The following is a 22,158-nucleotide window of genomic DNA, read 5'->3' on the forward strand; positions in this document are numbered from 1 at the left end:
ATTTTTTAGTACAGATGGGTTTTCACCGTGTTAGCCAGGATGGTCTCGATCTCCTGACCTCGTGATCCGCCCGTCTCGGCCTCCCAAAGTGCTGGGATTACACGCTTGAGCCACCACCGCGCCCGGCCTTCTCACAGTTTTAGAGGCTGGAAGTCCAGCAGCAAGGTCTTGGCAAAGCCGTGCTCCCTGCTCCAAAGGCTGTATGGGAGGATCCTCCCTCGCTTCTGCCTCCAGCTTCTAGTGGCTTCAGGCACTCCTTGGCTTGTGGTACCATCACCCCATCTCTGCCTTGCTCTTCACATGATCCTCTTCCCTGGGTCTCTGGGTCTCAGATCTTCCTGTCCTTTCTCTTCTAAGGGCAAGAAGCATTGGATTTAGAGCCCACGCTGGATCCAGGATGACTCATCTCGAGGTCCTCCATTCAGTTACATCTCTAATCTGCTGAGACCCTATTTCCAAATAATGTCACATTCACAGGCACCAGGGATTAGGACTTACACATATCTTTTGGTGTAAATTCAATCCACTACACCTATTTTATGTGTAAGGAAATTGGGGCTCAGAGAAGTTTCCTGCCTTTCTGAGGCTGTGTGGCTGCTTAGTGACACAGCTTGAACTGAGATCCAGGTTTCCTGATGTCTTGTCCAGTGCTGTGTCCACGGCTCTGAACAACCCTCTGACCAGTACCTAACAGCCCAAGGGCAAGGCTAGGGGTGAAGTTTTCCTTCCATCCCCTTGCAGTATGTGTGCACACAAAGCTCCTGTTCTGGGCCTTTTAGGCCCTATCCTCTCTCCCTCCTACATCAACACAGGCTTTCCCACGTGTCTTTCTCTGTGGAGCTGCTTCATGCTAATTTCTTCCAGTGGAAACTAACCTGTATCTGTGACCCTCCCCTCTCCTACTTGAACCACAGCCAGACACAGAGGCCTTGAGTCTTAATCCAGTGGAGGGCATAGGGATATAAGAATTGCAGCTCCTCTGACAAACTGGTGCTGTTTGGGCAATCGAGCTTTCAGATACCTTGAATCATGCCCAAAGACTATCTATGCCAAGAGCTCGGCCTGGCTAGGACGGTGCCATTAACCACATATCCTTGGGCCAGAGGAGGGGACCTCACCATCATGGAGGCCTTTCCCCAAGTCCAGAGACAAGGTTGTGAGCTGCCTATGGAGCTTACCTTGACTTTGACCTTACCTGATTTTGACTATGGGGCCAGTTTCCTAACTTAAGGAAGAGAAAAACACACTTCCAGCTATCTCCCAGGCTATGAGAATCACATGAACTAACTTATATAAAAGTTCTTTAATACAAATATGAGGATTAATTAGATGGTGATTAGCCTCCCACTTTTGTCCTCCCCACATCACACACAGACAAAACCCAGACTCCTGACGAACTAGACTCCTTCACCAGGTTGTGCACCTGTTCCTCTTCCCAGAGTGCCTAGGTGCACAAAAGCGATCCGCTGCCTTTCAGAGGGGAGAGGGTCTACCCTAAAGGAGGAGGCAGGGGCCTTGAAAATGGCAGTGGGGCTCCCGCTTGCACTACCATGAAAGCCTCTGGGTCTCTTTGGAGTGGGGATGGGGCTTCCTGGTATCACGAAGCAGCTGTGACAGGCTGTACAGATGGATTTGCATTTTAATGGATGTGTCAGGGTATCAAAATGTCTCTGTTGTGTTCAGTCCTCATTAAAATGGAAGCCCATGGCTACAGGGCACAGAGGAGGTATGCTACATTATTTATTGTTTTTTATCTGTTTTCCTAAAACTGGGCTGTTCAGGTTCAAATGGCAGATAAAATTGCCACCCACCTCTCTCCACCCTGTCATTTTCCAGCTTACATCTGTTCACTGCACATTGTATGTTAAATGTTACATTACCAGAGTGTCAGAGCCCTGAGCAGTACCTCCAAAATCTGATTGGTCTAGCTTCCTGGCAACTTGGAGGGGTTATTTCTGTTCTTTCCTTTCTTAGGAAGGTCCCTGGCTCTGGCTTTCATCTCTCTGCATTCTGGCCTCTTCCCCATCTTGTATCCCATGAAGCCACTGCCCTAGGTTTCAGGAAGTTTCTGCCTCTTTCCATTGATGACTTTGTTCCCTGCCTTCCATCTTGACCCTGCACTTAACCAAACCCCTAATCCTCTCTCCCAGATTATGCTTGAGTTGGATGTGAAATAAAAACTCCCTTCACTGCCCATAAATCCTAAGGACTTCTAACAGAACAAACAGCTACTAATTCAGCCCCACATCGCTTGGAGAGCTGTGTCTATGTTTACTGAGATTACTTATCATTGCGCTGATGTTGTTATACAATTACTATGCATATATGCTATGTCAAAAGGACCACATTTACATAATTGTGACTAACTCCTAGAAAGACAGAGATCAGTTGAAATGCCTGTGGTGCACTTAAAGTTTTACTTAACCAAAATATATCATGTTCTAAGTAGGAGGAGAAAGAAGCAGTTTGTGTAGGCAGACATGGAAAAAATTTTGTTTTATAATGCTGGACCTTCGAACGTCATCTGTTAAGATAACAATCCTATAACAAGCACCACATGACTCAAATTCTGAAGTTGAAGTGGGATTTTGTTACAATTCATATATTTCTAGAATTTGCACCTCAGGTTGCACAAACTAGAGATAAAATAGAGTTGATAGCCAGTTTCACTGTAATGAATTAGGGAAGGGAAAAAAAGTGTCTTAAATGGGGCAAGGAGGGACCACCATTCTATCACCTCCATATCCTTGTTTCTCTAAGCCAAAAGTCAGCAAATTATGGCCCGTGGGCCAAACCCAGCCCACCACTAGCCCCACACAGGAATACCTGTTGCTTCCTATATTGCCTATTGTGTTTTCATGCTGCCATGGCAGAGTTGAGTAACAGAGACCATATGGCCTGCAAAGCTGAAAATATTTACTATCTGGCCCTTTACAGGAAAGGTTTGCTGGCTTCTGCTCTGAGCTTTTGATACTCTGTGCTATTTAGCACCATGGGTGAACTTTCTGACAGAAGAATCTGAAAGGCTGCCCTGTTTGATGCCTGTAGCAACCAAATAAAACCAAAACAAAATAATCTGTATCCCACAGTCTGGAGCGCACACAAACTGTACAACCCAGTGTCGTGTAGTCAGAAGATTAACTATGCTTCTTCTTTGTAGATTGCTTGCTACTGGAGGTGCTTTTCCCCTCAGGAATGAAAATAGCACCATGAATAATAGTAATGCTGCATTAGAATGGTTCCCAGCACTTACTGAATGCTTCTGATATCCTTTGAATAGCTTACATATTTTCAAACAACCCTGTGGAGGTAGGTGGTAATCATGACCCACTTTACAGAGGAGGAAACTGTGGTCCAGAGAAGGTAACTAATTTTCCTGTGTCACACAGCTGGAAGCGTCAGAGCTGACTGGAACCCAATCTGATGCCCGAACCTACATCATGATCCAACAGTCTGAGAAGCATGTCTTTTTATAGTGTTTGTTGAAATGAAATTTTATCTAGATTTTCACAGAATCATAGAATTTTATAGCTGGAACACTTTGGCACTTGTTGGCCCAGCATGTCTCATTTTGTCAGTAATAACTAACATGTACATGATGCTTTAAAGTTGAAGAAGCACGTTTATGGAGATTCTCTTATTTGATATGCATGCCAAACCCATGATGTAGGCAGGTCTCCTTTTCCAGAAAAGGAATGGAGGACCAGAGAGGTTACACGCGTCACTCAGTAAGAGCCAGGACTGGCTGGGTCTCATCCCTGCATTTTCTGACACTGAGATTTATTAGGTTTCCAAATGCCACATGACCCAAGGATTCAGTGATTTCATTTGTTCCAAAGTCTCCTAGTTAGTTGTCAGCAGGACCAGGACTAGGAAAAAAAAAAAAGGTGAACCTATTATCTCTGGGCAAGAAAGGGCAGCTAGTCCAGGAACGTCTGATCATCTCCCGAGGAGGACAGGGTAACATGAGGCCTCCCGAGGCTTTGGGGTGGCTGGTTTCTAGTGACAGCTGCAGATCCTTTCATCCCACGTGTGCTGAATATGATGTGCCAAGCACTGTATTAGAGTAGTACTTCTCAATCCTCAGAGTTTGTGGAAACAGAGATTGCTTGGCCCCACCCCCAGATATTTCATTTCAGCAGGTCTGGGGTAGGCCTAAGAATTTTCATTTCTACCAATTTCCCAGAGTGGCAGTGCTGCTACTAGGGATCACATTGAGAGAATCACTGTATTAGAGGCTCGAGACACGGTGACTGAATCACAAACAGTTGTGATTCCTGCTCTGAATGGAGCTTGTATGTGTGAGTGAGTGGATGAGTGAGTGAATGAAAGAGTACGGGGGCAGACAGAGTGCAGTCAGTGAAGAACACCTTTACAACACCGTGTGGAAAGAACTAGAATAGAGATAGATATGGGGAACCGAATAAAGAAGCCAACTTAGTCTGGCTGGGTACAGGAGGCTTTGCAGAGGAGGTAGCCCCTGGTGGGCTCTGAAAGCCCCACAGGTGTCAACCAGGCAGAATGGGGAGGTGAGTTTATTCCTAAGAAACAGCTGGTGAAGAGGCACAGGGTAGGAGAGTGGGAGGGCTGAGGGCTTCCATGAGTTGGGGAATTCATGGTAAGATCTGACCGTCATGAAAGGTGCATTTGTATGCAAGAGACAGGGAGGCAGGAAACAATGAGAGAAAAGGCCAGGGGGCAAAACAGCAGCCCCATCACTGAAGGTCTTGACTTGCATATGGGAAGAGCTGAGATCTCCTTCTAGAAGCAGTGGGGAGTCCACTGGAGGAGCTCAAGCTGTGGAATGGCAAGATCAGGTGTGCATCGGAGAAGGATGCAGAGTCTCAACGCAGATACTGTCAGCTGGAATTAGGCCACCCCATGTCACTATCATGCGAGAGGACAAAGATGCCACTGCAGATGGCTGGCAAGACGGAGGAGAAAAACTTTTGTCAGCTGCATTTTATTTGGGACTCTTGCTAACTGCATTTTAGACCTTTTAAAAAAAATCACCAGAGAGCTATTGAGTGTCTCAGGAAGAACAAGGGAATGTTTGTTTTAATTCTACTTTGCTGTGTGCCCTTGAGCAAGCTACTCAACCTTTCTGTGCTGCGGTTTCCTCATCTGTATAATGAGGATGGCAGTGAGTTGTGAGGATTACGTGGGATAGTATAAGTAAAATGCCACCAAGTGTATTGTAAGTGCTCCACACATGTTTGGTATTTTTATTAATTTATTTTAGTTGGCATCCTTCCTTTCCTGGGAGAGATGATATAGTTGAATATTTTTGTTTCATCTCTGGTCTCTGTAATTAGCCTGCTTTCTTCAAGAAAGAGAACAGCAAGAGTTCCTCCAGTACGCAAACACAAGTGCTTGTCCTTTTTGACTGTCTTTGTCTTTTTTTTTTTAGAAGTAATTTTATGGCTCATGCACTTGAGATTCCATCAGGAAAGCTGGGCCCCTCTATCAAGCAGATGATTGTCCCTGCTGGGCGTTCATTGGCAAATCACAATTCTGTTAATTAACACAATGTGGGATTCCAGCTCTCAACTCCTTTCAAACTCACCCTTTCTTCCTTGGGTTTTGAGTTGCAGCCTCTCTCCTCTGCTGAGCCTGGGTGACATGTGTATCTTGGAGCCATCCTTTTGTCTTTGCTCAGCCCTGGGCTCAGCAGCCACCAGGCCATGGGCTGCCTGCCTCCTCCACCTCCACCTGCCTTGCACATCCTTTCTCTGTGCCTGCCTTCTTATCTCAACATCCCCATCGCCTGTTTTCTGGAAAATTTCCCGATTTCTCCCCAGTGTAAAAAGGGGCATGTGTTTCTATTCCGAGCACTTTGCTTTGACTTGGCATGCCTTCATGGACTTCAGCGGGGCGTCTGGGTCTGCGTAATGAGCCTCTCAACATCGCAGCTGCCAGCCTAGAGGAGCACTGCTTTGCTAATGCAGATGTAACAAATTCCACCCAACATAACCCCCTGAACAGATGCCTTCAAAGTCAGGACTCCAAGCTCTGCCTTTTGTTATCACTTTTGCTACTTCCCTTGAGACTGTGTCATTGGGCATTTTCTTTCCTTCCTTTCCTTCTTTCTTTCTTCCTTTCCTTCTTTCTTTCTTTCCTTCCTTCCTTCCATCCTTCCTTCCTTGCTTCTTCTTTTGTTTTTCTTTAAACCAAGTCAGGGCAATGTGTTGTAATAATCCACCCACATCCTCTGGCCTAGTACCTGTCACCCGAGACCTAGGAATCGCAGGCTCAGAGGTGCAGTGACTTATGAAGTCCTCAGCAGAGCCAGGTCCTAATCCAAACCTCCTCACCTTTTTCTGGCATGAACTCTGAAAGAACTTTGAAAAGTTGAGAGGACTGTGTATATCATGTGATCTCTTGTTGCTGTTGCCAAGACGATCATATTAAAAGTGGACCTCCATGAGCACTGGATTGTACACTTGAAAATGATGAAGATGATCAGTTGTACTGCAGTGTTTTAAAAGGCATGAAATTCTGATGCATGCTACAACATAGATGAACTTGGAAAACATGCTAAGTAAAATTAATCAGATACAAAAGAGCAAATGTTGTATGGTTCCACGCATTGAAGGTCTATGAGTGGTCGAATGCATAGAGAAATTAGAATGGTGTTCATGATGGATGCCATTTTACTCGAATAAAATTTTTAAAAAAAATGTTTTTTTTTTTTTTTTTTGAGGCGGAGTCTCGCTCTGTCGCCCAGACTGGAGTGCAGTGGCGCAATCTCGGCTCACAGCAAGCTCCGCCTCCCGGGTTCAGGCCATTCTCCTGCCTCAGCCTCCCGAGTAGCTGAGACTACAGGCGCCCGCCACCTCGCCCGGCTAGTTTTTTGTATTTTAGTAGAGACGGGGTTTCACCATGTTAGCCAGGATGGTCTCGATCTCCTGACCTGGTGATCCGCCCGTCTCGGCCTCCCAAAGTGCTGGGATTACAGGCTTGAGCCACCGCGCCCGGCCTTAAAAAAATGTTTTTAAAGAAGTTAGAGTGGTGGAGGCCAGGGGCTGAGGAGAAGATGGAGAGTTAATGGCTAACGGGGGCAGAATTTTAGTTCGGGAAGATGAACAGTTCTGGAGATGGGTGGTGGTGATGGTTGCACAACAGTATGAATGTATTTCATGCCACCAAACTGTATACTTTTTAATGGTTAAAATGGTAAATTTTATGTTATGTATAAACAAAATTTTAAAGGGGAGGAAGGAACCACCATGAAAGCATTTTAAAGCCCCAAATGAGCATTTTTTAAAAGCAAAAAATGTAAAATAACTTTTAAAAGCTCCCTTTATTGACTCAAAGTCATTCTCTTAGCTTTAGGATATAAAAAAATGGATTATGTATAATTTGGGTTGTTCACAAAAATCATCGTGTTTGTTTGGCGCATTCAATTTAAAAGTATAACTCAACTCACCCATTCAGCACATTTATGGAGATGGTGTGGGAGGCAGGGTGCTCAGCCTGGAATAAAACAATCAGCGCAAACTCGCTAATTGAATTTCATTTAAAACGCTTGACATTTTTCTTACAAATAGGTTGACAAGCTGCTGAACCTAAGGAATTCAGCATCTTTTGATTCTTGTGGGTTTTATTGGTGAGTCTCTTTCAGGTTACTGGGAGGAGGCAGGTCTGGCTTGTCTTTGGTGACAGGCTTTTGCTGCAAGGATGCGAGGGAATGAAGGATGTAGGGAAACAGTGTTCTCCCTGGGTCCCAGGGCTTCCCAGTCTGGACTCTGCAGAAACTGTGACTAAGTGTTGTCTGGGTTTCAGGCTGAGCTTGAGTAAGCTGCCCTTTCAGTATGCCCTTCGTAGTCCTGTATCCCCAAAGAGCATCTGATGGGGTCAGCTTGTCATTGTTCAGTAAGAAGTGACTACATTGGGCAGGGTGTCCCTCCATGCCATCTCTGAAGCATAAGGTCATTATGACAATTAAATGAGTTCAATGGAGAGTCCCTAGAACAGTGTTTTATTCAACACATGGTGAGTGATGAATCAATGTTATCATTCTTATGAAACAAGACACAAGGCAAGATCCTAGGATGAGAGTGGAGGAGTGCAGGAAAGAAGTGTAAAATCTAACCAACGTTTGAATATTCTGATTCAACCTCATCCAGATATAAATTGTTCAAGAGCATGCTCTAAAGGTGATCTGGGCTTTAGAGTGAAGGCAAGTTCAGAAGAGAAGCAGCATGACCATCCTTTAGGTTTCTACCTTGGGATCGTGGGCCCAAGAGAGTTGCAGCAGCCTGAATTGGTTGACAACACGATTCATGTTTTTTATTGACAAAAAAAAAAAAAAAAATCCACTTATACATTTAGATTCTGCAAAATGTTGAGTTTTATTTGATTTGAGCCGTTTGCTAGAGAGTGTTTGGATAGATTCAGATGAGGGAAGGAAAAGAAAATGCCTTTGCCAGTGATGTGCAGTGCTCAGCAGAGCTCAGGGAAGTCAGGTTCACCCAGTGCTCAGTGCCCCACATAGATCACCTTTGTGGAGCAAATAGTATGTGCCATGTATGAGCCCCTCAACCCTCACATTCTGAGGGGAGGCACCGCTATTAATCCCATTTTACAGAGGGGGAAACTGAAGCATAGAGATAACCAGTCTGACAAGAGCCAATGTTCACACCCAGCAGTCTGACTTCAGACACTTTCAGGTGTCAAGAGTCTCAATTTCCAGTTTTAATTTAACAGCATCACTGTAACTGGCGAAGTCTTTTGCTCTTCTTTAGATCTTTGGAAGAATGCTCAGCTTCATGGTGTCACAGAGAAGCACAGTTGATTGTGCTCTACCGCAGTGTTGTCATTATGATCTTTCATATTATGAAAAGCGTTGGTCCGCCAACCATGAATGTTACCCCAGCCCTTCTGTGCGCCACTCACAGTGCCATGTGTAAAGCAATTGTATGCCACCCCCATCCTCTGCCTGACATTCAGGATTTTACAGCGGATGCATTGTTTAGGGTATGTGCGTTTCCTTTTTCTACTTTTCTATAGAACACTGATTCCAAATCACAATTTTTTCTTCCCGCAAGCCCAACATGTATCTGTAAACGTGTAATTGTTGTGAGTCACATTGATACCTTCTTTTAGAGATTCCTGTGTATATTCCAATTCTTGAAAGAGACCTACTCAAAGATTGCCTCATGGACACATGGCATAACAGCCTTAAAGATCTTAAGGAAAAGCAAAATAAAATTAAAAAGACTTCTGCCTGTATGTGTTGTCAATCATGGACAGAGATGTTATAGAAAAAAATGCTCTGTTCTTTTGCAAGATCTCGGACCCTTTTTTCTCGCGTTCTTGGGTCATCTTCCTCTAAGTCAAGTCACTGAGAGTATTTAGCAGTCAGCTGCTGATAGCATTTGGTTCACAGAGGCTGCTGATGAGGAAACTTTCTTTGTGGAATCCAGATGCCTCCATGGAAGGACAGCTTCTGGGTAGACAATGCTGAAAAGAACTGTTTGAACTTCCTCTATCCTTATATTCCTTATCGGAGCTCAAGGACATTTGTTTGTTTCTGTGTTTGTTCTTAAATGATGCTGTAAGTATTTTCCTCTTTGATGTAAGAGCAACACATACTTATTATTGTGGGGAATTTAGAAACCACAGAAAACGATAAAGAAGAATAAAAAATCATTGAAAATTCTCTTCTCCCACTATTAACCTTTGGTATATTTCCTTTTGGTCTTTTTTTCTTGCTTATTATTATCATTAGTGTTTATAATCATTATAATTACATATCCAGGAGCAGATAAAACATACAATTTCATGTCTAGTTTTTTCCAACATCACTTAATTTCTCCAAAAACATCATTTTTATGGCTGTATAAGAGCTCATAATGTGAGTATACCGTAATTTCTATAACCATATCCCAATTGTTGGAATAGTTTAGGTCGTTTTCAGTCTTCACAATAGAGTATTTAATGTCTGCAATATGCTTCTTAGATAAAAGGATGTAGTTGTTCAGCCCATAACACTTGGAAATTAATACTTTACTAGAAAGTATCTGCAAATGACTTTTCCTTCTCAAACTAATTTGCTAGATAGAAAGATGTAAATGTTTATATAGAAAGCTAGTGTCTAGCTTACATCTATCTCCATCTTCTCTAAGCATCTCTCTCCCTGTCTATACTCACGTAACCACAAATACACTAAGTTATTATAAATGTGTATTTATATATTTAGCAGTAGCATCTGCTTCACATAACATTATCTAACTTTGAGAAATTAAATGATCCCTGCAGAGTTCCAAAAGTTGGGTCAATTATATGCGTTATTATTTATTCTATTATTTGCTACAAATCAAGCTCAGTTGATCATTTTCATGTCATTAGAAGATGAGTGTATCTTTCTGAGAGCTAAGGGTCATGCTGAGCTAGGAGGCTGCAAGGCTGGAGAGGAACGGCCTTCTCTCCAGCGTCAGCAAAGGCTGGGGACAGCAGGTCATAGAGAAGGGCGAGCCAGCTGTCTAGTTGGCCATGGCACTGAGTTTGTGAAGGAGGGAAGAGAGAAAGGAGATTGTGCTGGTGAGGAGGGTCACATGGGAAGGGCCTAAAACCTAGGCCTTTGGTGTGCACTTCACTCTGACAGACAGTGGGAAGCCATAAGGCTTGAGCACGGGCGAGAGAGAATGAGGTTGGCTTTAGGAGAAGTCATCTGGCAATAGGACACAAAACGAATTGGAGCAGAGAAACCCTGGAAAGACAGATTCTGGGGAGCGGATCTGCAAGAGGAAAGAAGATCAGTGCTCACTGACTCCTGCTGAGGGCCAGACAGCATTTCATGTAAACTATCTCATTTTGCCACCTGTCCATACAGCTGGGAAAATTGAGGCCTGTTGAAAGTCACAGGGCAGAAAGTGACAGAGACAGTGTTAAACTGAAAACTGAAGCTCAGGCTCACTTGACTACACCGAGCTGCCTGGGTTCAAGGGAAGAAGGGCAGAGTCAGAGCAGAGGCAGCATCTCCAGGGGCCGAGAGGAGGAGCTGCATACACTAGTTACTGTGGAGGCAAAATCAGGTGAACTCGGCAACCGATCAGAAATCCAGGGATGAAAGGAGTGAGACTCAAAATGTCCCTGAGATTTGGGGGACAGACAGATTGTGAGGATGGTGATGCCATTGGAATCAATAGGGAAGGTGCCCTTTGACAGTGACAATGAGAAACTGGGTTTTAGAAGATCTGAATTAGAGGCACAGAAAGACCACTCAAGTCAACATGTCCAATCAGCTGTGAGAGATATGGATCAGAAACCCAGGAGAAAGATCAGCACCACTGATGGAGATGTGATACACATAAGATTCATAGAAATGCGCTTCTGACTCATGTAAGTTACAAATATATATGAATGAGGCTAAAGCACAATGTAATATTATAAGCTTATATGAATGTAAACTGTCACCTTTCAATGGGAGAATATTCTTTTTAAATTCTTTGTTGAGTCACAAGATCTGAGAGCCAGAAGAAGCCAGTTTTCTGCTTCCTCCCAGTTCCAAAACCTTGAGTCTTGCTGTGTGTTCTCTTGTGCTGAGTCTTCTGAGAGGCAGGACAGTGAGTTCCTTGTTTAGCCTTGTTAACTTCCTCAAGAACATGTGGAGGACACACCAGTGAGTCCGTCCTATTCACAGACATTGGAGGTGCGGTCCCGAGTCCGGAGACATTCCCCCCACCTCTACATCCAAATCCTACAAGCACGGAAGTTCCTGACCCTTTTTTCTTTTCCAGTGACACAGACCATGTCTTCAGAAGGCAAAAATAAATCTTGAACTTGGGAATTATTTTGTGCTACTGGGTAGGAGGACACAGGAAGTGTAAAGACTCCATGAGGTAGTTTCAGAGAAATATCTTGCCTCTTGCTCCTTTCGGAATCATCTGGGGAGCAGAACAGGCTGGCTATCAATATATAAACATCTTGCCTTAAATATTTTACCCATCATACTTTAAAAAAATCCACGATCCATTTAGTTTTATTCCAACTTAGAGGTAAATCAAACACACCGTTTCCTTTGGGAGAACTGAAAAAAAAGGTTTTGCCCAAATGTTTCTCATTTTGTTCTGGATTTTCACGTATCTGCCAATGACCTTGGCCTCATTAGCGAGCACCTTATTCAAGCAGGCTTCGATAGCCTGCCACAGAACAAAGACAACATCGAGGGCAGAGGGAGAGATTGGCACACATGGGGATAATGGGGTGGGGATGCTTGTCTCTTGTAGAACCAGACACAAAGTACATAACGAGCATTTACTTAACAAAAGACCCAACCGCAAAACGCCGGCAAAATTCAAAAGTGACTGACTACACATGAAGCATGAAAAATGTTTCCAGTCACGTGAGACGCTTCAAGCATAGAAAGCAAACCATGCAAAATGGAAAGCGTTTGAAAACATGAAAGCAAAGCCATTAGGCATCACTTTTGAACAAAACAAATAGAAAAGGCTTTCTCATCATCTGCCTCTAAGTGAACTGTGCACAGTGTACTGTCGACGGTTCCCGGCACATAGTAAGTGCTGAATAAATGTCAGCTTCTTCCTCCCTTGCTAGCTCATTGTCCAGGAGAGACACTGTGGACTGCTAGTCATTCATGCTCCTACCAAATGGCATAGACTGATTCCTTCATTCCGTAGAGACTTAGAGCTTCTGCTATGTCTTAGATGCTGAGAGAAACACAAAGGAGAAAAAATGCAGCCTCTGTTCTCCAAACAATTGGATGACTGCCTAAGATGTGGGAGGACAGTAGGAAAGAACACAACAAGAGAACCCCACGGCTTTCTGGACCAGCAGCCTTCTCGAGATAGAAGGGCCAGTGTCTTACCCATCTTTGTCTCTTCAGTGCTTAGAATAACACCTGGCTGAGAGATAGACCTCAGTGAATGAACAAATGAATGAGTCAGTGAATGAATGAATGAATGAATGGGCACTAAGTGAGAGGTCCTGCCCACAATGATGCTGCATGATCGGCACTTACAGAATGGGTGATTCTAGCAGAGCTGTGAGTGACTTGGGAAGAGGAAAGGTGCCTCTCACCTGTAAAGTCATCCACTTTTCTCCCTACCCCCTACCTAGCAAGCTGTGTTCTCTCTTGTTTCACTCTCCACTAGCGCCTTCCACTGAATGTGCCTGTGTGGGTGTACCTGTACATTGCGTGTCTGTTTCTAAGCCTTTTCAAGCACTTCCATAGCAGTTACTTTGTGCCAGCCTCTAAGTAATATGCAAATATAATTTTCATAACGATGTCATGAGGTAGGTACTATTATTAGACCTTCTCAGAGCTGAGGAAACTGAGGCCCAATGATATTAAGGTCACATGACTAGTAAGAGGTAGATCCAGAGCTCAAGCCCAGACAGTCTGACCCCAAAGCAGTGTCTTTTACCACTGAACTCTGCTGTCCACATTTATCAAGTAGAACCAGGAAGAGCTTCCGTCAGTTTGCCTGTGGTCTGCTATATTGACGTGGACAAGATTCAGAGCATGGGAAAGGTTAAGTCCCAGGTATTAGGTTCATCCTCTCTGCTATGTCTTTCTCTTCTTCGTAGAAATATACTTAAGTCTTACGTCATTTATAAAAAAGAAAAGTCCTCCCTGACTCTGTATTCCACTCACCCTCACTGCTGCTCCATTTCCCTCCTCTTCTCTCCAGCCAGGCTACTTGAAAGCATACTAGTTAGGAGTGACTTTCACTTCCTTCCTCCCACTCATCCCCAGAAACCCAGTGAAATTGACTTCCACTAAAAGAGCCCTTGACAAGGTCACAAGGGACCTTTTCTATTTGTAAATCTAGTAGGCGTCACGCAGGAAAAAAAAACATGCTGTAGTAGAAACCGTGCTTCCTATCATTAGCACAATGCCTGGCACACAATCGGTACTCAGCAAATTGCTGTTGAAGGTTTTATGATCTTATGTCTTATTTGATCTCAGTAACATTAGCCATCAGTAAAACGTGTTCGTTTCTTCACTTCCGTGGTGTCCCTTATGCTAGATTTGCCCTACCCTTTTAGGTCATCTGTGTTCATTCTCCTCCTCCTCTTCTTCTTATCCCTTAAATGTCGGTATTCAAATGCTGTCCTTACCCTTCTTTTCTTCTCATTTTGTGTTCCATCTCTCATTTTGTGTTCCATCTCTGGGAAAGCAGGCATTCAATCCTACAGCTTTAACTACATGATTTTCAAGTCAGTATCTCAAGTAGTAATTGCTCCCCTATGTGCTAGACTTGTACAGCCAGGACCATAAAGGGCATTTCCAGTTAGGTGTGTATTAGGCACTTACCGAATTGAACTTGACAAATTTCTCTTCTCTTATGAGATTTGTCCTCCCGTGCTATTTTTATTTATTTCTTTATTTTAGACAAAGTCTCTGTTGCCTAGGCTGGAGTGCAGTAGTGCAATCTCGCCTCACTGCATCCTCCGTCTCCCAGGTTCAAGTGATTATCCTGCCTCAGGCTACCGAATAGCTGGGATTACAGGCATGAGCCACCATGTCCAACAATTTTTTGTATTGTCTTACTATCCCCTGAATTCAGCCTCTCAACCCTGTTCTCTGCTATAGTGCAGGTCTTCATCATTTAAGGGATTGCCTTGTCTCTAAGACTTTCTTTCTCCCAGTCAGAACTCCACTCTGCACCCATGGTCATCTTTCTAGAGAAAACAAAAACCTAACCAGCTTCTCCCCAGCTTAGACTCCTTCAGTGGCTTGCCGTGGCCTTCTGGATGAAATCCAAGCTCGAAGCATAGCATATGGAGTCCCTGGTGAGTGATTGACCAAGTGAATTCCTCATTAAAAGCAGTTTAATTGAGCAAAAATCTCTATCCCCTTCTCTAGTCATCAGGATGGAAAATTGGAACATATATTTATTCCCAGAAAGAGAACTTAGCTGGTTATAGCAAGTATATCTTTGTTTTTAACAGATCACTACGATTGATTATGTGGCTCTAAGTCAGCATGTTATAATAATTATGAGGCCAAAAAAAAAAAAAAAACCTATTACACAGGAGTATATAGAACATCTCCTCTTTCTCCTATTCATCAAATATGATAAGCAGACTCCTGCCTCAGTGCCTTTGCATCTGCTGTTCCCTCTACCTGGAATACTCTTCCCCCAGACATTCACATATCCATTCCCTCCCTTCCTCAGGTGTCTCCTTAAATGTCACCTTATTGTGGGTGCTTTCTTGACCTCTGTATGTTAAATAGCAACTCTCCTACATCTGCTTCATTACAGCTCATCCCCCAACCTACTTAATTTTTTCTCCATAGCATTTATCACTTCCCCCTCCACACACACGTATATATAAATATGCATGTAGTTTGTGTCTTTCTCTGGAAAGTATGTTTAATGGAGCCAGTAATTCGGTTTGGTCCACTGCTTTACCTCTTGCACACAGCAGCTGCTTGAGAAACACGCATTGAATGAATAAATAAATGAATGTAGGATGAACCCGAAGAGGGAATTTCTGTTGCTGGAACTTTTTTTCAAGTGAGGGATAAGATATCGACTTTAGTTTCCTTCTACGGAGTTTCTTTTCTTGGCAAGATCTTTATTTGAATGAGTTTTAACCATCTGCTAAAAAAGCCTGGGTCAACATAGCCTTCAAAAATAAGTCAATAGAGCTGCAGAGAAAGGCACAGGGGAAAGGAGAGGTCGACCGAGCCCACTCACTCTTTACAGGTTACTAACAAGCATCTCCTTAACAGGAGAGGGAACGAGTGGAGAGAAGGAAGCACTGCCTTTGAAGGAGGGAAGGGAGAAGGCTCTGTTACCTCATGTACAATGACTCCCAGCTTTGTGGGAGGTACACAAACCTGTTATCATTGGTTTGATTTATGGTTCTTCAGCCTTCCTCAAAAATGGCTCCATGATGTATTATTATTGTTTAAATAACATTCTTAGTTTGCACATTTTGCTCCATCTCTTGAGATAAAGACAGGCTGGCATATTGCATACATACATGGCATTGAGAATCACAACTACTGGGGCAGAGTCATCTGGTCTACCCCCCAATTTCCAGGTAGCAAGGAATGTTATTCCTATGTCAGAAAGTCGACAGGTGAACCCAGAAATTAAGCATCTTCTATAAAGTAAGAACTAGAAGAAGGAGTCAGAGGCTATCTCCTGTTCCCAGGACAGCAGCCACCAGTATCCTTTAGTCCTCACTACCCCTAAACCCTCATTTTTCCTGCCATACTGCTTGATCCTGCTCTCCTATGCAATGGGCTTTGGAAAACATCCTTGCTTATATGTGGATGGAGGTAAGAACATACTCTTTAGGCCCCTTCCCCATCATACTTCTAAATTAGAAAACAGAATTTGCTAGAATTTTAGAATTTACAGGTTTTTTTGGGGGGGGAAATAAGTTGCTACTCTTACATTTCCATGTTGTTTGTAAAGACTGGTATATCCTGCACCTGTAAAATGCACATTGGATGACAGCAGTCATACCCACTGGGCCTTGTATTTGTTCTTCTGCCTCGTAGCATGGCAGTGAACATAAATGATCACTGGCATTTGTGTTAGCACTTTACAGTTTACAAAGGGCTTTCACAGATCTCATCTGATCAATGACTCTAGGAGGCCATGGAGCACAGTGATTAAAAGCATGGGCCTTGGAGTCGGACCAGGATTCTCACTCTAGTTCTGCTGCTTCTAAGCTGCCTGCATGGGGCAAGTTCCTCATGATTTCATGGGTAAAAGGGAAATGATAAGCTCATCAATTATGGGGGAGGACTTAAATGTGATGATGTACAGAAAATACTGAGAACATGACCAGCACATCAGAAATGCTAGCTTTATCATCATCACTATCACCATCACCATCATCATCATTATATCATTCTTGTCTCGGATATGACTTGTATAAGGCCATCTGTAAACAATTTATTTAAAAGATTGTACCTACAACTTTTTTTTTCTCACTACAACCTTTTAAGCCCATCCTTTCTGAGCTGCCATATCCATTCCTACGTGATATCTATGGGAGACGCCATAGATTTGGGGGTAAATTGTCACATATTCATAAACTTTTATTTGTAGGTATTAAAATTAGATTCAGATCTAATATCAGAACCTCAGTCTTATATTAATATTTAGTGTACATCTTCTCCCTTTCCCAGCTTGGGCTTGCCACTTTCTTAGAAACTTGCAATATGGAAAGAGATCTGTTCATCTTCTTTATTTTTACAATCCTACCTGCTCCCTGTGAACCCTGTTACTTCTGGCTCCTCCAGGGCTGGGGTTGGTGAAAGGAGGACAGGTAAAAGGCCAAGGCTCTGACCTGCCTGGTGATATTGCTCTCTGGGCTCTCCATGTGGTAGGGCCCAAAGGCTGGCTCTCCTTCTCTTGTATGGGACTTTTGGGATTCCTTTGGGAAAGCTTTGCAGGAATTGGTGTTGTACCATTGATTGTCTCCTGACGTGGGGAGGACACCTTCCAGCTGAGTTGGTTCTGTCCCCTCTTCACCTCTCATTTCTGGTGCTGCCCCACCATGGAGACATTTTTTGTTGGCGTGATCGTACACTAATGGACAAAACTGTAGGACGGAGTCTTTTCGAGGCACTTTAGTCTTCATTGGCATCCACTTGGCACATGGAGAAACCACTGGATCCTTCCCCACACACAGCCTGTCTTGGCTCTGTTGCCACCGGTGCATGAAACAGCCTCTGGCCTCATTGTTTCAGGCCACAGCTAGGCACCCTCCCCTATGTCCTCTAAACTCTAGAGTACCTGCACACAGCTCTCTGTGTGGTTCTCTTGAGGACCTTTTTCTGTCCTTGAGCCAGCTACCACCAACTTGAGAGGTGCTGGTGGTTGGAGTGGGGAAGCTCCCATGGGGAGAGAATAGAAATGTAAGAAACTGTTACCAACCTTCTGCCTCAATCTCCCATGTAAACTGAAGGTGAGGAATGCACTATGAGTTGCAGAACTAGGTTGGGGCACTTTGTAGCAAGCTCTACACAAGGTCTCACACCTCTCTTTAGAACAGATGCACTGAAAGCATCACATGCAAAAAAGGTAATGGTGGCCATGACACCTTAGAGCCCTGTTCCTCATTCCTGGCAATCAGCCAGTGTTGGCCTGCACTGGAGCTGCAAAGTAAAGGAAGCTCAGGCCTCCAAAGGTGAACATCTCGACAGTACGTGCTCACTGTTGGCCAAAGAGGAGCATGGCAGGTCTGTAGCTTTCACTGTAAAAAGAAAATATTTAATGGCAGTATGTCTTTTAAAAGACAATACTTAGGAGACGAAATTGGTGTCCAGGCCCCTCTTCCATCCAGAGCTCCAGTTAGTGCAGCTTGCCTCAGGATCTGTGCTTGGAATTTTTTAAAAACAATAAAGCTCACATCTCTCAAATAACTCAAAAGCTGATTGTTAAAGTAACACATCCTTATTGTAGAAAAGAACAAACAAAACCCAAAATATCACAACCCAAAAAAGCCTCCCGGTTAACATTTGGTGTACTTTTCCTTTGCTTATCCCACGTGGGTAGACATGCATGGCAGCACAGAGATACACCGCAGTACTCAGATGGGGGTCATAAATGTAGGCTTGTGCATTATTTTTCATTTAATATTCTCTTACGAATTTTCCTCATGTCCTTGATATTCTTCCAAAGAATACTTTTAATAGCTGAATAATACTTCATTCCATTTGATTGAATGTCCAGTATCCTTCTGGGGTTTGGAGTGGCATGGATCATGAAAAGCACTGAGGAATAGAAAGGGCGTGGACAGACCAAGACACCTTCCCAGAGCTGCCTGTTACTGGCTGTGTGACCTTGGCCAACTAGAATCCCTTTGTCTCAATTTCCAAACCTACAAAATGAGAATGATAGCGCCTACCTTATATAGTCGTTGGGAGGATGAATTGACATGTGCTATGTAAATTGCTCAACACATGCCTGCACTTAGTAAATGCATAATCAGTGTTAATTCCTATTTATCTTCCCCTTTCCTAGGCTTTTCAAATCCTGTGCCATCAGCCAAATCTCAGGCACCTGCAACATTTTTCTGGGTTGGCTAACACCCTGGAGGGTACCCATGTGTTTTAAAGCTCCCATATTCTAATTGTCTTGTAGTAACCCTCTGGGGAAACATTCTTGCCAAGCGACCCCAAATTCCTGCACTTTGCACTCAGCACAGCTCCCAGTGATGTGTGATATAGGGAAGGAGGAATGGAAGCTTCTTTTGGGTGGGGTAGCAGATTGTACCAACCTAGCTTGTCTTGATCAGTAAAGACAGCCAGAGGACAGTGAACCAGACTCCAAGCTGGGTCTACCTAAGCACACCTGGTTGGCTGAGCTGCAGTTTCCTTTCATCCTTCCCTTCTGCATTTTCTGCTGTTGGCGTAGCAGTGTAGCAGCAGCGAGAAAGGAGCCATTCTTGTGAGTTTTGGGGTTGCGACTCTGTCTCTTGGTCCTGCGTTTTACCCCCTTCTTTCTTCCCTCCAGCCACTTGTGTTACCAGCTGACCTAGCTTTCATCAGCCAAGTACAAATTTTGCAATTTTTCTTTCATTGTTTTGACAATGGATTTGATTTGTATATGTCAGCCTCACATAATATCCCTATTTAGAGCAGCTCTCTGATCCAGAGGTAGGACTGAGGAGGAGGAAGTGTCAACCCTGTCTTCTGACCCAGAAACCACTTCTTGTTTGCACAGAAACTTCCTTCCCCCACTATGTCTTCCTGACTTGGGGGAGGGACAGTGCAGAAATGTCTGTTGGGTTCCTAATCTGTGGGCTATCATATGTGCTCATTAAACTTTATTGCTGTGTCATCTGGAATGTGGCCCCGTGTTGATGTTTTCATTGTATACAATAAAAGCTATGTTGAATTATTAAGTGATAGTTAATGCTGGCTTTAAAAAATGAGATTGGAGAAGAGAAAAACTGGCTTTAAGTTGCAACGATATTTGAGTCACTGAAGTGGATCTGCTGTCCTGACCCTGCACTATGCCACGGTGCATACAGTTTTAGTAATTGTTGCAGAGTGGAATGGTGATCTCCCTTAGCAAATAAATATTTAGTGAGCACCTGCTTATGTCAGGCAGTGCTCTGGAGACTAGAAAGACAAAACAAACCAAACATGAATGCAACCCTCAACAAGCTTAAATTTACTGGTGAGAGGGAGACATAAATAATTGTGAAAAGATGTGGTAGTGATATTAACCAACTGTTCCAGGAACCCCAAGGACTGGATGCAAGTGTCTATTAAAGTACCATGGAAGTTTCCCAGAGACATTTACTTTTTAGGGAACTCTGCAAGAATGATGAGAAATTTGACAGATGGAGCCAGTGGGGACCCATGTTGGCAGAGAGCACAGTGTCATCATGGAAAGAGGGAGGGGAATGGCAGCTGTTGTGACTGAAGCATGGGGGGCTTAGAGAAAGATGGTGATGCAGGGAGAGGCAGAGGACAGTTCTGAAGGGCCTTTTAGGGATCAAAGCACCAACTCATGTACTTTCTCATGGAAACAAAAACTATCTTTTGACAGAATAATTCTTAAGTATAACTACATCATGTAGTTATATATAGAGAAAACCCTAAACATTCCATTAACAAGCTATATTTATTACAACTAATAAACTAATACTATGTTTATTATAACTAATGAAGTTGCAAGTTACAAAATCAACATAGAAAAATCAGTAGCATTTCTATTCACTAATAGTAAACTATTTGAAAAAAAATCAATTACAGTACAGTAGCTACAAAAAATTTAAACACGTAAGAGTACTTTACCCAAAGGGGTGAAAGATCTCTATAATGAAAACGGTAAAACACTGATAAAATAAATTGAAGAAGACACTAATAATGGAAAGATATTCCATGTTCATGGATTGGAATAATTTATATTGTTAAAATGTTCATACCTACCCAAAGCAATCTATATAATTCAATCCTCTATCAAAATACCAAAGACATTCTTCACAGAAATACAAAAAACAATTCAAAAATTTGTATGGAATGACAGAAGACCCCAAATAGTCAAAACAATCCTGAGCAAATAGAGGCAAGTTGGAGATGTCATACTTCCTGAATTCAAAATATACTACAAAACTATAGTAATCAAAACAGCATGGTACTGGCATTAAAATAGACCAATGGAACAGAATAAAGAGTCCAGAAATAAATCTACACATTTACAGCCAAGTGATTTTCAACAAAGGTGTCAAGAACACACAATGGGGAAAAGATAGTCTCTTCAGTAAATGGTGTTGGGGAAACTGAATATCTATATGCAGCAGAATTAAATTAGAACCTTATCTCTCACTATATTCAAAAACTAACTCAAAATGGATTAAAGATTTAAACATAGGCCTTGAAACTGTGAAACTACTGGAAGAAAACAGGGGAAATGTTTCATGACATTGGTCTGGGCAAGGATTTTTTTTTTTAATGTAAGACCTCAAAAGCACAGGCAACAAAAGCAAAAATAGACAAATGGGATCAAACTAAAAAGCTTCTGTACAGCAAAGGAAACCATTAACAGAGTGAAGTAACAATCTACAGAATAGGAGAAAATAGCTACAAACTATACATCTGACAAGGGATTAATATCCAAAATATATAAGAAACTCAACCCAATAATAAAACGAACAAATAATTCGATTTAAAAATGGGCAAAAGCTTTGAATAGACATTTCTCAAAAGAAGACATACAGATGGCCAACAGGTATATACAAAAATGCTCAGTATCACTAATTATCAGGGAAATGCAAATTAAAACTGTTAGAATAGGCAGTTAGGCAGACATGACCAGGACAGAAGAGGGCTCCCTATGAATGCTAGGTGACCATCAGGTGATGGTCAGTTGTTAAATAATAATTGGTCATAGCTGGTGCCAGGGAAAGATAGTCTCCCAATAGACAAGAAATACCTAGCCTGACCAGCATGGAGAAACCCTGTCTCTACTAAAATACAAAAAAAAAAAAAAAAAAAAAAAAAAAAAAAAAAAAAAAAAAAGTAGCCGGGTGTGGTGGCACATGCCTGTTATCCCAACTACTTGGGAAGCTGAGGCAGGAGAATTGCTTGAACCCGGGAGGTGGAGGTTGTGATGAGCCGAGATTGCGCCATTGCACTCCAGCCTGGGCAACAAAAGCAAGACTCTACCTCAAAAAAAAAAAAAAGAAAAAGAAAAAGAAAACAGC

The 22,158-nt window shown here is 42.9% G+C and overlaps 1 protein-coding gene and 1 long non-coding RNA gene across 2 annotated transcripts in view; one reads left to right on the forward strand and one right to left on the reverse strand.

The window, feature by feature from the left end:
• The window catches only part of TMEM178B (transmembrane protein 178B), a 407,053-nt gene that overhangs the window by 341,553 nt on the left and 43,342 nt on the right, over nt 1-22,158 (forward strand). The gene's annotated exons all lie outside the window — the stretch shown is intronic.
• On the reverse strand, nt 8,339-11,806 carry LOC108541552 (uncharacterized). Its single transcript, XR_001888984.1, has 2 exons — nt 11,422-11,806; nt 8,339-10,853 (listed from the first exon to the last, which is right to left on the reverse strand). It is a non-coding gene; the product is annotated as an uncharacterized LOC108541552 (long non-coding RNA).

The sequence above is a fragment of the Rhinopithecus bieti genome, unplaced genomic scaffold, assembly GCF_001698545.2.
Source record: "Rhinopithecus bieti isolate Rb0 unplaced genomic scaffold, ASM169854v2 scaffold_20175, whole genome shotgun sequence".
NCBI lineage: Eukaryota > Metazoa > Chordata > Mammalia > Primates > Cercopithecidae > Rhinopithecus > Rhinopithecus bieti.